This window comes from Pteropus medius, unplaced genomic scaffold, assembly GCF_902729225.1.
Source record: "Pteropus medius unplaced genomic scaffold, Ma_sr-lr_union100, whole genome shotgun sequence".
Lineage (NCBI taxonomy): Eukaryota > Metazoa > Chordata > Mammalia > Chiroptera > Pteropodidae > Pteropus > Pteropus medius.
In genome coordinates this window covers 10779544-10792840 of record NW_024344240.1, presented here as the reverse complement: position 1 = coordinate 10792840, position 13297 = coordinate 10779544, and the positions used below count along the sequence as shown (strand labels likewise).

Here is a 13297-nt window from a genome sequence, read left to right as displayed (position 1 = left end):
CATCCTTTTTCCAATTCTCTTTAAAACTATCAGAGTTTTATTATTATCTCCAAAGGTGTCATTTCTATAATTGCAAAATATAAGCAAACATATAAACTATAGTTCTTAGAGAAATCTTGACAACTGTTTATCAAATCATCTCTGAAGATGTCTTTCTTTCTTTTTCTTTCTTTCTTTCTTTCTTTCTTTCTTTCTTTCTTTCTTTCTTTCTTTCTTTCTTTCTCTATCTATCTATCTATCTATCTATCTATCTATCTATCTTATTTATTTATTTATTCATTTATTTTTTTTTTTACGCCTACAGCATCTGGTATTCCTATGTGGTCTCCCATCCAAGTACTAATCAGGTCCAACCCTGCTTAGCTTCCGAGATCAGACGAGATTGGGCATGTTCAGGGTGCATGTCTGTAGACTCTGAAGATTTAAATGGCTACTTTAGAACTTATTGGTCCTTAGGAAGTAGAATTTAATTCTTAAGACTTCAACTTGTAATAATGATCTGCTTGTACTCTGAAAAGAGTGCTACATAGGTGGAAAATTCTAATTACCATGTTTCTGTTATGCAGCACTATTTAAAAACAAAACAAAACTTGACTTGCTCATATTTTTCAGATGCTCATTCTTTTCAGAAATATTGGTTAATTGATTGGTTTGTGTAAAAATTAATGATACATAAACCCTATCTACAAAAAAATTGTACATGAGGGTCATAGGCCATGTACATAAATAACTAATAACTTATAACATAGAAAGAATAAATAAATAAACACAAATAAACAAACAGAAGAAAGTTTAGACAAAATGTCCATTATAATTTGATGAGAGCTAGCAGTTGAGTTGAGCTTTGAAAATAAAATTAGGACCTAGAAGTATAAAGATAAATGAAAAGACAGTTACTTGCCCTGTGGTTTACTTTTTCCTATCTATTTATTTATATCTATCTATCTGTCTATCATCTATCTATCTATCATCACCTATCATCTATCTATCTATCATCTAGCTAGCTAGCTAGCTAGCTATTATTTCTAAGGTTAAATTGTGTGGACTAGGAACTTCAGTTTGATTTTGTAAATTTTTTTAAAAAATATTGCCTTGAAATGACAAATAGACAAGCCTCTCTTTTCTCTCCTCACACATATGGATGTGTGATTCATCTTCGGTAGAGTGAAGGCAATTTCAGGAAAGCCTTTACCTCCAAGTATTTGTTAATTAATTTGTAATTTCTGAAGAATGCTTGACTCTATAGTGTTCTCTTCTGTCCTGCATATGCTGAGAGGTCATGTGTCATGGTGCCCACGACCACCGGCTTGCTGCCTTGCCTTTCCTGACATTACCACTACCAGAATTGTAGTAGGGAGAGATATATTTCTGTCATATAAATCTTTTTTTTAAAAAAAACTATGTATGTATGTATGTATGTATGTATGTATGTATGTATGTATGTATTTAACATTTTATTTATTTTCCCTTCTCCTCTCTGGTAACCACTAGTCCATTATCCATGTCCATGAATTTTTGTTTCTTTGTCCTGTTCATTTGTTGCTTTTAAGTTTATATCCCACATATAAGTAATATCATGTGATTTTCAACCTATTCTGTCTGGCTTATTTCGCTTAGTATGATTATCTCAAGGTCCATTCATGTTGTCGCAAATGGCAGTATTTCATCTCTTCTTATGGCTGAGTAATATTCCATTGCATATATGGACCACAGCTTCTTTAGCCAATCACTATCGTAGGACACTTCAGTTGCTTCCATGTCCTGGCCACTGTGGACCATGCTGCTATGAATATCGATGTGCAAATATCTTTTCGGATATGAGTTTTCAAGTCTTTGAGGTAAATATCCAGTAGAGGGATTGCTGGATCATATGGTAGATCAAGTCTTAGTTTTTGAGGAACCTCCATATTGTTTTCCATAGTGACTGTACCAATTTGCAGTCCCACCAGTAGTGTATAAGGGTTCTTATTTCTCCGCATCCTCTCTAACATTTGTTATTACTTGTCCTGTTGATTATAGCCATTCTAACAGGTGTGAGATGATATCTCACAGTGGTTTTCATTTGCATTTTCCTAACAGCTAGTGATGTTGAGCATCTTTTCATATATTTGTTGGTCATTTATATGTCCTCTGGGGAGAAGTGTCTGTTCAGGTGCTCTGCCCATTTTTTGACTGGATTGTTTGTTTTTTTTGTTGTTATTGAGTCATATGAGTTCTTTGTATATTTTGGATAGTAGGCCCTTAACGAAGGCATTGCTTGCAAATATATTTTCCCATTCAGATGGTTGTCTCTTTACCTTGGGGACGGCTTATTTTGCTGAGCAGAAGCCTTTTAATTTAATGTAGTCCCATTCATTTATTTTTGCTTTTATTTCCCTTGCCTTTGTGATAAAATTCATAAAATGCTCTTTAAGTCCAAGGTTTTTGAGTTTTTGTGTTTTCTTCTATGCATTTTATTTTTCAGGTCTTATATTCTGGTCTTTAATCCATTTTTGAGTTACTTTTGGTGTGTGGTGATAGACAACATTCCTTTGCATGTGGCTTTCCAGTTTTCCCAGCACCATTTATTAAAGAGGCTTTCCTTTCTCCATTGTATGTTTTGGCTTTTTGTCGAAAATTATTTGCCCATATAAATATGGGTTTACTTCTGGACTCTCAGTTCTGTTCCACTGGTTTGTATGTCTGTTTTGCTGTCAATACCACGCTGTTTTGATTACTGTCACTTTGTAATATAATTTGAAGTTGAGCAGAGTGATGCCTCCAACCTCATTCTTTTTTCTCAGGATGGCTTTGGCAATCCTTTTGTGCTTCCACACAAATCTTATGCTTTTTTGTTCTATTTCTTTAAAAAATGCCAATAGGATTTTGATAGGGATTACATTAAATCTGTATAATGCTTTAGGTAATATGGTCATTTTAACTATGTTGATTCTTTCAGTCTAAGAACACGGAATACCTTTCCATTTCTTTGTATCTTCTTCGATTTCTTTTAATAGGGTCTTTTAGTTTTCATTATATAGGTCCTTCGCATGTTTCATTAGATATATTCCTAGGTATTTTATTCTTTTTGTTGCAATTGCAAAAGGAATTATTTTTTCCACTCTTTTTTTCTGACACTTCATTATTAGAGTATAGGAACACTATGGATTTTTGAAAGTTTATTGTACTTGCTTATTATTTCTAGTGTTCTTGTGGAGTCTTTAGGGTTTTCTATATAGAGAATCATCTCATTCAAAAATAGTTTGACTTCTTCGTTTCCTATTTGGATACCTTTTATATCTTTCTCTTGTCTGATTGCACTCACTAGGAACACCAATGTTATATTGAATAACAGTGGCGATAGTGGACAGCCTTGCCTTGTTCCTGATCTTAGAGGGAAGGTTTTTAGTTTTTCACCATTAAGTATAATGTTGGCTGAGGGTTTGTCATAGATGGCCTTTATGATGTTAAGGTATTTTCCTTCTATTCTGCTTTTGTGAAGTGTTTTGATCATAAATGGATGCTGTATCTTGTCGAAGGCTTTTTCTGCATCTATTGATATGATCATATGATTCTTATTTTTTAATTTGTTTATGTGGTATATCACATTAATCAATTTGCCTCTGGGATGAAGCCCACTTGATCGTGGTATATAATCTTTTTAATATGTTGCTGTATTTGGTTCACTAGTATCTTATTTAGGATTTTTGCATCTGTGTTCATTGGTCTGTAGTTTTCTTTTCTTGTGTTATCTTTACCAGGTTTTAGTATCAGGGTAATATGGCCCCATAAAATGAGTTGGGAAGTATTACCTCTTCTTTGGTTTTTTGGAAGAGTTTGAGGAGAATAGGTATTAAATCTTCTTTCAATGTTTGGTTAAATTCACTGGTGAAGCCATTTGGTCCTGAACTTTTCCTTTTTGGTAGGTTTTTGATGATTGTTTCAATTTGCATACTGCTGATTGGTCTATTTAGATTTTCCAGATCTCGACTCAGTCTAGGAAGATTGTATTTTTCAAAGTACTGGTCCCTTTCTTCTAGGTTATTACATTTGATGTTATATACTTTTTCATAGTATTCTTGCATGACCTTTTGTATTTCTGCAGTGTCTATTGTAATTTTTCCTCTTTCATCCCTGATTTTGTTTATTTGTATTCTTTCTCTTTTTTCTTTAGTGAGTCTAGCCAGGGGTTTGTCAATTTTATTAACTTTCTCAAAGAACTAGCTCTTTGGTGCACTTATTTTTTCTATTGCTTTTTGTTTGTTCATTTTCAATTTCATTTATTTTGGCTTTAATTTTGATTATTTCTTTTCTTCTGCTGACTTTAGGCCTCATTTGTTCTTCTTTTTCTAGTTTTTTAAGATAAAGCATTAGGTTGTTTTTTGGGTTCATTCTTGTTTTTGGAGATAGGCCTGTAATGATTTGAACATTCTTCCTATGATTGCTTTTGCTGTGTCCCAAAAGTTTTGATATGTTGTACTATCATTATCATTTGTTTCCGTGTCTTTTAATCTCTTTTCTTCCCTGACCAAGTTATTCTTCAGTAGCATGTTGTTTAATCTCCATGTATTTGTGGTTCTTCCTGATTTCTTTTTACAGCTGATCTCTAGTTTGAAAGCATTATGATCAGAGAATATGGTTGGTATGATTTCAATCCTCTTATATTTGTTGAGGCTATCTTAATGTCCTAGTATGTGATCAGTCCTTGAGAATATTCTTTGTGCACCAGAGAAGAATGTATAAGCAGTTTGGGATGGAAGGCTCTGTAAATGTCGATTATGTCCAATTGATCTAATGTGTCATTTAAGGATACTATTTTCTTAATACTTTTCTGTTTAGATGATCTGTCCATATCCGACAGTGGGGTGTTTAAGTCTCCTACTACAATGGTGTTTTGATCTGTTTCTCCCTTGAGTTCTGTTAGTAATTGCTTTGTGTATTTTGGGGCTCCCTGATTGGGATCATAGATATTAATAAATGTTATGTCTTCTTGGTGCATGATCCCCTTTATCATTATGAAGTGTCCTCAGTATCTTTCTTTACCTTTTTTATTTTGAAGTCTATTTTGTCCAATATTAGTACCGCTACTCCTGCTTTTCTCTGAATGCCATTTGCTTGAAATATCATTTTCCACACTTTCGCTTTGAGTCTATATTTATCTTTGGAACTGAGATGTGTCTCCCGAAGCCGGCATATGGTAGGGTTTTGTGTTTGATCCAATCTGCAACTCTGACTTTTTATTGGTGAGTTCAGTCCATTTACATTTAGGGTGATTATTGAAATATGATAGCCATTTTATCTTTCACTTTCTGGTAGCTCTGTGTTTCCATTGCTTCCTTGTCCTCATGTTTCTGTTTTCTTTATTTTGTTGGCTTTTGTGGCTTTTGCCTCTGGTTCTTCTTATTTTATGTTACATACTTCAGTTCTGAATCTATGGCGTGTAGTTACCATTACAAATGTGTAAAGGATAGTTATATACATACAACTGTCCCTTTTCTTCTGTGCATACCTTATCTCCATTCTCCTTTGCAAATTTGGATCTTTGAATCCTTCCCTTTTCCGTTATTGTTGTCTCAATTTGTTCCTATGTATGCTGAATGTTCATTACTATCTTGCTATAGCAAATCTCTTCTTATTTTAAGCTTATAATCCCCTGTTCCTAGTAAGGGTTGCACTCCTTTGCTTTTATCAGCCTGCTAGTCACCTTAATCCTTTTTTTTTTTTTTTTTTGGTCATTTTGTTTTAGGCGAGCTGACCCCTTTCAGTATTTCCTGTAGTGCAGGCCTCGTAGTGGAGAATTCCCTCAATTTTTGTATGTCTGGAAAGGTCTTTATTTCTTCTTCATATCTAAAGGAGAGCTTAGCTGGATACATTATTCTAGGCTGGTAGTGCCTTTCATTTAATAGTTTGAATATTTGATTCCATTCCTTTCTAGCTTGTAAGATTTGTGCTGAGAAGTCTGACAATAATCTAATGGGTTTTTCTTTATAGGTTACCATCTTCTTTTTCCTGGCTACCCTGAGAATTCTGTCTTTGTTGTTAATTTTAGATAATTTAGTATAATGTGTCTTGGTGAACTTCTTTTTGGGTTGAGATAATTGGAGTGTTCTAATGACTTCTTGAATTCCAAGCTCCAGCTCATTCCTTAGATTTGTGAAGTTCTCATCCACTATTTATCTGAAAATGCTTTCTAATCCCCTTTGATAATGCCCATTATTCTTATGTTTCCTCTCCTGATGTTATCAGCTAGTTCTTGTATTTCTCTTTCATTATTTGTTTTAGCCATATAGAAGTGAAGTTGACTTTTGTCAGGTGGAGATAAAAGTAAAATATGAGTTTTCTGGGGGAAATGAAGTTCCAAATAATCATGTTATAAGCAAACTTTTAGAAAGTACTTATATTCGCAAATGGTGGCTGCATATATTTGTCAAAAAATATTGTTTTAATAAAACTTACTTGTATAATATTTTGCTCAGAATAAAGTGTGTATCTTGAACAACAGTGGAATGTCTAAACACAAACCACAAGCATCTTTTTTCAGCCCTGCCAGAGACTTTTATTAAGTAGGTAAAGAAGACAATGATATTTATTTATTGTGATAGTTGTTTTAGCAACTTCAAGGTTTATGTAGCACTGGTGTTTTTTTCTGTTTTTGTTTTTTTGTTTTGTTTTGTTTTTCTGTATATGACAATATATTTCTCTTTCTCGAGTTCATACAGAGCTATAAAAAATAAATAATACATGTAAGAGCTGTTTATAATTTCTTCCTTTAGGAAAATTACTGTCATCAATTATTAAAAACTGATAATCAATGTTGATTGTCTACAAATGGGCCAAGAAAATTAGAAACTTGGTAGATACATATACAATTTGTATATTAAAGGAGATTAATATAAATTAAGGAAGACGTTAAAGAATTTAAAAAGAGCTTTGAGGCTTATCTAGCAATTTCAGTAAGCCTTTGATGTTTGAGACAGGGGTGCTATCAGAGCAGGCTGTGGGATGTATATGAGTAATATGAACTAGACTTTATGAGGAGCAAGTTGATGCAGACTAGCTGGCAGGAACAGAAAGAATGAAATGATCAACAACATAATGAGCCGCATGGGGATGTGGCCGTGCCTGACTTTCTAGAGGATCAAGAGTGTTAAGGCTAATATGGGCGGGGGGTGGGGGGGCGGGGGGAAGATGGCCCACAGAGGAAAAGATTTTGCCTTGAGAGTTCTTGTGGACCAAAACAAAAAGGTGGGAGTTTGAGGGAAACTATATTCAGTATAAGGTAGTGTCAAACATGAGTGTGGAGTCAGGTAAACAAGGCAGTTTTGCAAAAGCAACACAGTAGAAGCAGTAATCACAGCAATAAGAACTCAAATGGAAAAAAATAAGTTTGACTAGTAAAAACTAGTAATGAAAAAAATAGCCCCTTAAAGATACATGTATATACAAAAGTAGTTAAGCACAGTGTGGGATAGATAATTAGCTTTCAACACATAATTTTGAGGCTGAATCTGAAATTCAGGTGGATTCTATCCATCTGTAGCAGCCAATTTGCAAGGACTACCTTCATATTAAATAAAAAAATAATGAGAAAATGTTCAATAATATTAGAGGTTCTGGAAAGAGACTTTGTTTCCAGTCACTAGTACCTAGATCTAGAAGACTTAGACTATCCTTCTGTCACCATATGTTCCCTCTCTAAAGGACTCTATGTATGTTTAAAATTGGATCATCCTAAAATAATACACTGAACCATTCATTCGTTTATTCATTTAATAATTATTTATCATATGTCTTTTAAGTGTCAGACATTATAAAACTTGCCTCTGCCCTGGCCTTGTTCACAGAGAGGGAGATTCAAACTTAGAAACAGATAACAGTATACCCTGAAGGCTCTGGAAGTGATGAAGAAGCAACTAATCCTTCCTGGAGGAGACACTTGACATTTGAGTTGGAGTTTGTGAAGGTACTGATAGTGAGAGAAAGATGCTCCAAAGGCAGGAGGATTAGTTCAAAGAGACACGGAGATATAAAAGAGTCTGATGTGTTTGAGGAAAAGATGAGGAAAAAATGGTGTGTCTGGAGCATAGCATTCATGAAGGTGAGACTCACTGGCATCAGATTGTGAAGCCCCTGTGATGTTAAGCCAAGAAGTTTGGGTCTCATTCTCTCCTATCTGTTAAAAAACCAAGAGATGTTTTGGACTACAGAAGTGACTTGACCTGAATTGCATGCTAGAATGGTAACTCTAGCAGCAGTTGGAAGATAAATTGGTGAGAGAAAAGACTAGATCTAGGAGGGAGAAAACAGACAGTTATTGCACTTTTCCAAGTAAGAGATAAGTGTTTAAATGTAAGGGTAGTGAGCGTTGAAAAGAGAAACCACATTCAAAAGTATTTCTGAAGTAAAATTTATGGGACTTATATCTGGTTGGATATGGGAGATGAGGGAGAAGCAATAAATGAGACTGATTTGAAAGTATTAACCCTGAGAAATAAATTCCATGGTGATGTAAATGAAGATTAAGAATAGAAGATGCTTTTCAATGTGGGAAGCAGACAACATTCTAAATTAGCCATGCTAGACTACTGCTTAGATAGAAAAAATTATTTTTACCCAACAGATATCCAAATAGGGATGAACCCTGGCAGAGTGTTGCTTGGTAAGCCAGACTTAAACATAAGATAGAAATCACGCATAAGAGAGATGTGCAATGACTTATGCTCTGGCACAAGTGGCAAGCAACTTTCTTATGCAGTGGTATGAGCAATGGCAGCATCTCTTGTTTCCATATTTTTTCTTTAATGTTTTCCCATGCATGGCAAGTTTTCCATATGCTCTGCTGGGTAGATTCTTGTTGCCATATGGCAGCATGTAATATGAGAAAAAAAAATCATGAAGAAGTTGCTTCTAATTGTCTAAAGGGATTTCTCCTGGAAAATCATAATTCCATGCTGGGTTGTAAAACTATTCATTTAAGCAGAGTGTATGAGTTAAAAAGTTGGACAGTGTAGGAGCTATTAAGGTACAGATGCTGAAGGTCTAGTAAGTTTTTTATATTTCTTACAAAAATGGACAAATTTAACACAATCAAAAAAAAAAAATGGTCACAGCTTCATACTCTTGGAATAATTTTACTCTTGCCATAAGGGAAGGTTAGAAAAAAGGTCAAGTGGTTGTTTTTGCTGACTTTTATAGAGTTGAGAATCTGTCCTCTCTCAATTTAATTCAAACAGTTTTATGAATATCTAAGTATTTGATGTATTAAAAGATGAACAGTCTTAGGACACTGTTTGAGTAGTACAGAGTTATGGTATCAGACACATCATTTTTGTCTGAAGCCCTGGTTTTGTGACTGTGTTCTAGGCAGATCACTTTACCTCCTTAAGCACCAGTAACCTCATATCTAAAATGAAAATGATAATGCCTACATTGCAGAACTACCGAAAACATTAAAAATAATATACATCAATGCTTTATGACACTGCCTGTCACAGTAAATGGAAATCATTTTTATTTTTGCTTTCAATGCTATACCTACACCAAACTTGGCAATTAACTTAAATGATAAACAACTTCCAACTATATTTGGATTTTATTCTTTTAACTTGTATGTATTGAGAAAATACACTTAATGTGAATTTAGAAAATTCCAAAGTGCTATTTTCATCAAATTTGAGATCTATGTGCTCTTTATTCACTAGTGCTTATGCTAAAACTAAGTAATTTAAAACAAGGATATTCTATGATCATTCAAAACGTTTCTTATCCTTCAAAATTATATGGTTTAGAATGATTATATAGTGGTAAATTTTATCTTATTAAAGGTAAAAAAAAAAAATGAAGAACTACAGGGAAATACAAACCTGCTTTTAAAAATCAATGTGCAGATTCTTTAAAAAATTAATTCACCAAAATTAAAGATAGACGTTCAGCTATTTAGCATGTCTGGTAACACTGACAGGGATCATGGACTTTTTACTTATTATTAATATATTTGAAACACGGATTGGCATTACTCAATTTTATTTTCACTGAGATAATGGTGGTAATAAGCTACCACAAAAATCTCAATGGCTTCTAACAATAAACATTTATTTTTTCACTCATGAGTCTCCAGATCAATTGCTGTTTGGCTAATCTTGGCAGGGTTCTTCTATGCTTGAGCTAGTGTAGGCTGAACTACAGGACTTGGTTTGGATTCAGGTCAGCTCTACATGCTCCTTTTCTGGATTCGGGCTAAAGAAAAAAATGGCTACATGCAACACATTTTTCTGAAAGAGGCTGAACATTCCAGGAGGCCAAGACAAATTACACAATCAACTTTATAGCCTTTCATAGCATGTGTTGTATATATCTCCATTTATATCCCACTAGCCAAGGCAGGTCAAATACCTAAACCAAATATTAGTAATGTAGGGACATATACACCACATCAAAGGGAGGTACCATGTAATCACATGCCAAAGAGTAGAAATAACTCTATTAGAGGTTGGTAATGAAGGATTGGGAACAATGACCCATATGCCACATTATACTGTTGAATAAAAATAATGTAGACTCAAACACACAATGGTCAATGGTCAAATAAACTTTATGTTATTCTGTTTAGAAAAGGCTAAGAAATTTAATAGTATCTTCCCCTTTGTTCAATAATTATGTTGTTTTATCGTCTTTTACTGAAGACCTACACCCTGAGTGGCTTCATAAGGTAGTGTCAGTTGTGCTCTAGGTTGCTTTGTGAATGGGCTTCCCTGAGATTATTCCACACAATTTCTCTACTTCACAAAGTTAGATAGTGTACAAAGAACTAAAGAAAGATACACCTAGAATCCTATAAACACAATTCCGGTCCACACCGCACTAATGTTAGAATCCAGAGGTCACAGATCAAACGCTGGTAAGAGAGCACCTGACAGTAACATAAATGGGAAAGTAGATTGGTTATTGTGTAATAGGTATAATAATACACTGTTTGAATTATGATTAAGAACAGCATTTACATATGCATACTACATGCCCTTTACAATATTGACTTGAACTGAACATTATTACCAAGGAGCAGTTTGTCAAACTTATCTAAGAAGATAGACATTAAACACAATACTTATGCAAATTATATGTAATTGATTATAATATGTACCACCAAGAAAATAATTGTGAAATGTGAAAATGAATAATGAATTCTTCTCTAGTCTGGAAAAACTTATTCAGGTAGAAGAAAAACATAAGCAAACCCCGTGCATCAGAAAGGAATTTGGAGCTGTGATGGAGCTGAAGTAAGAACAGTGACAAGGAACATTTGGTTTCCTCGTGGTGAACGATATTTTCAATTTTAAAAGCATCACCTATAGTTGCTGGCTAATTGTCATTACATATTTTAATGTATGGATAGGATATAAAATATTCTGTAAATGCATTGCCTACAGGGAAAGGAACTATGTGGCTGGGGCATAGAGTGGAAGAAAAAATTATTTTTTAATTACTGACTTTATTTTTTAAAGCAGTTTTAACTTTACAGAAAAATTGAGCAGAAAGTATGCAGAGTTCTCATATGGCATGCCTTGACTCTTCTCACCCCACCAACAGTTTCCCTTATCAGTAACAACTCTCATTAGGTGTGATACAATTGTTATAATTGAGGAGCCAATATTAATACATTATTATTAGCTAAAGCCCATTGTTTACATTAGGGTTCACTCTTTGTGTTGTATACTCTATGAGTTTTGACAAATGTATAACATATATATATCAAACAGAGTAGTTTCACTGCCATAAAAATTCCCTGTGCTCTGCCTATTCATCCCTCCTTTCTTTCCCCTGAATAGCATGTTACTCTTTACAATATATCTTTTTGGTCTATTTTAAACTTTGTAGCCTGGGCATATGTAACCTAATTAAAAATAATATAAAATTTTTTTATTTCCTAAGTCCTACCAATAATGGCATGGAAACGTCACAAAATAAAACTAATAAATTACACTGCAGATTGAGATTGGTGTTGGCAAAGGCAAGGAGTCATGATATCAAGGTGCAGCATAAATTGACCACTAGTCGGACACAGAGATAGTAGGTGAGAAGTCAGAATGCACAGGAAGGGTATCACTTTTAAACAAGGGTGGTTATTGGAAAATTAAAAATGTGGACCTAGTGTGCACAGATATGAACTATTCAGTGGCATGATTAAGGCAATTGAACCCATAAGAGTGGGAGAAGCTATATCCCATCTTAAAGAATTCATGATTCCTGCACTCAAAAGATGAAACCAACATTGCCATGCCTTATGCAAGTATAGTTAGAGTTGTGCTTGGGGTTCTGTGGGAACACAGTGGAGGATACATTGTTGATTTTTTTAAAAAATCTCTCAGTAACAGAGTATAATGAAGCATTATAGTCTACTAACACTTGCAAATACCCAATGAACCAAGAGATAATGAGTTCTGCAGCATTAAAAATAGAAGACAATGAAAGAATTTTCATCTATCAGAATATTTTTCTTATTTTTACTTGACAGTACATCTAAGTAATTTCTGTCTTTTATTACTAATAGTTGGATTTTATTATTTAGAGACATAACAGGTATCAACCAGTTTTCTCAACTTTTATATTTATCTAGCTTCTGAATTTCTTTTTCACATTTCTAGAACAAACTTATGCTTTTGTGTCATTTCAAAATACATAAGAAAAGGATTAAGTTGATAATGAAGAGATGACATAATGTTATAAACTACTGAAGAACACCTACGTGAAATTAGGTAGAACTTGATCATTCGGGTTAAGAGAACAGGGGAAATATCAGCTCTGTGTGCTAACCATGTGATTCTACTCACTATATTTGGCTTAGTAGAACATATGCAAATCACACCTGGCAGAGAATGTGTGTATATTAAAATTACTCCATCTGTCATCCACTTTTGTTGAACAAGTAACAAGTTGTGTAAGTAAAATGCTTTACTCTTACATATCTGACCTCTCACCAAAACCTATTTATTTTACTTCATAGCATTTCAAAAAGCCAGATTTCCCTCTGCATTTCCACAGCCATATTCTTTATCTAGCTACAGTAATTTCTGGCGTAAAGTCTTAAATCGCTGATGACCTTTAAAAATGCAAATTTTATCATGTCTCCTGCCTGTTTAAAACACTTTACTGGCTTCCATTGCTCTTAGAATAAAGAATCATTTTCATGGACTCCATGTGCCATCTCTGTGGTCCCTATCCACCTCACTGGCCTTATCTGTCACAATCTCCTTCTCAGCAACTCCAGCTGCTCACATTCCCTCCCACTTCAACAAGGGATCTCTTGTTCATTCTCTTCCAC

General features: G+C 34.1%; 1 pseudogene; it reads right to left on the bottom strand.

The window, feature by feature from the left end:
• Window positions 1-295: 295 nt before the first annotated feature.
• Window positions 296-413, bottom strand: LOC120607551 (uncharacterized; annotated as a pseudogene).
• Window positions 414-13297: the final 12884 nt, after the last annotated feature.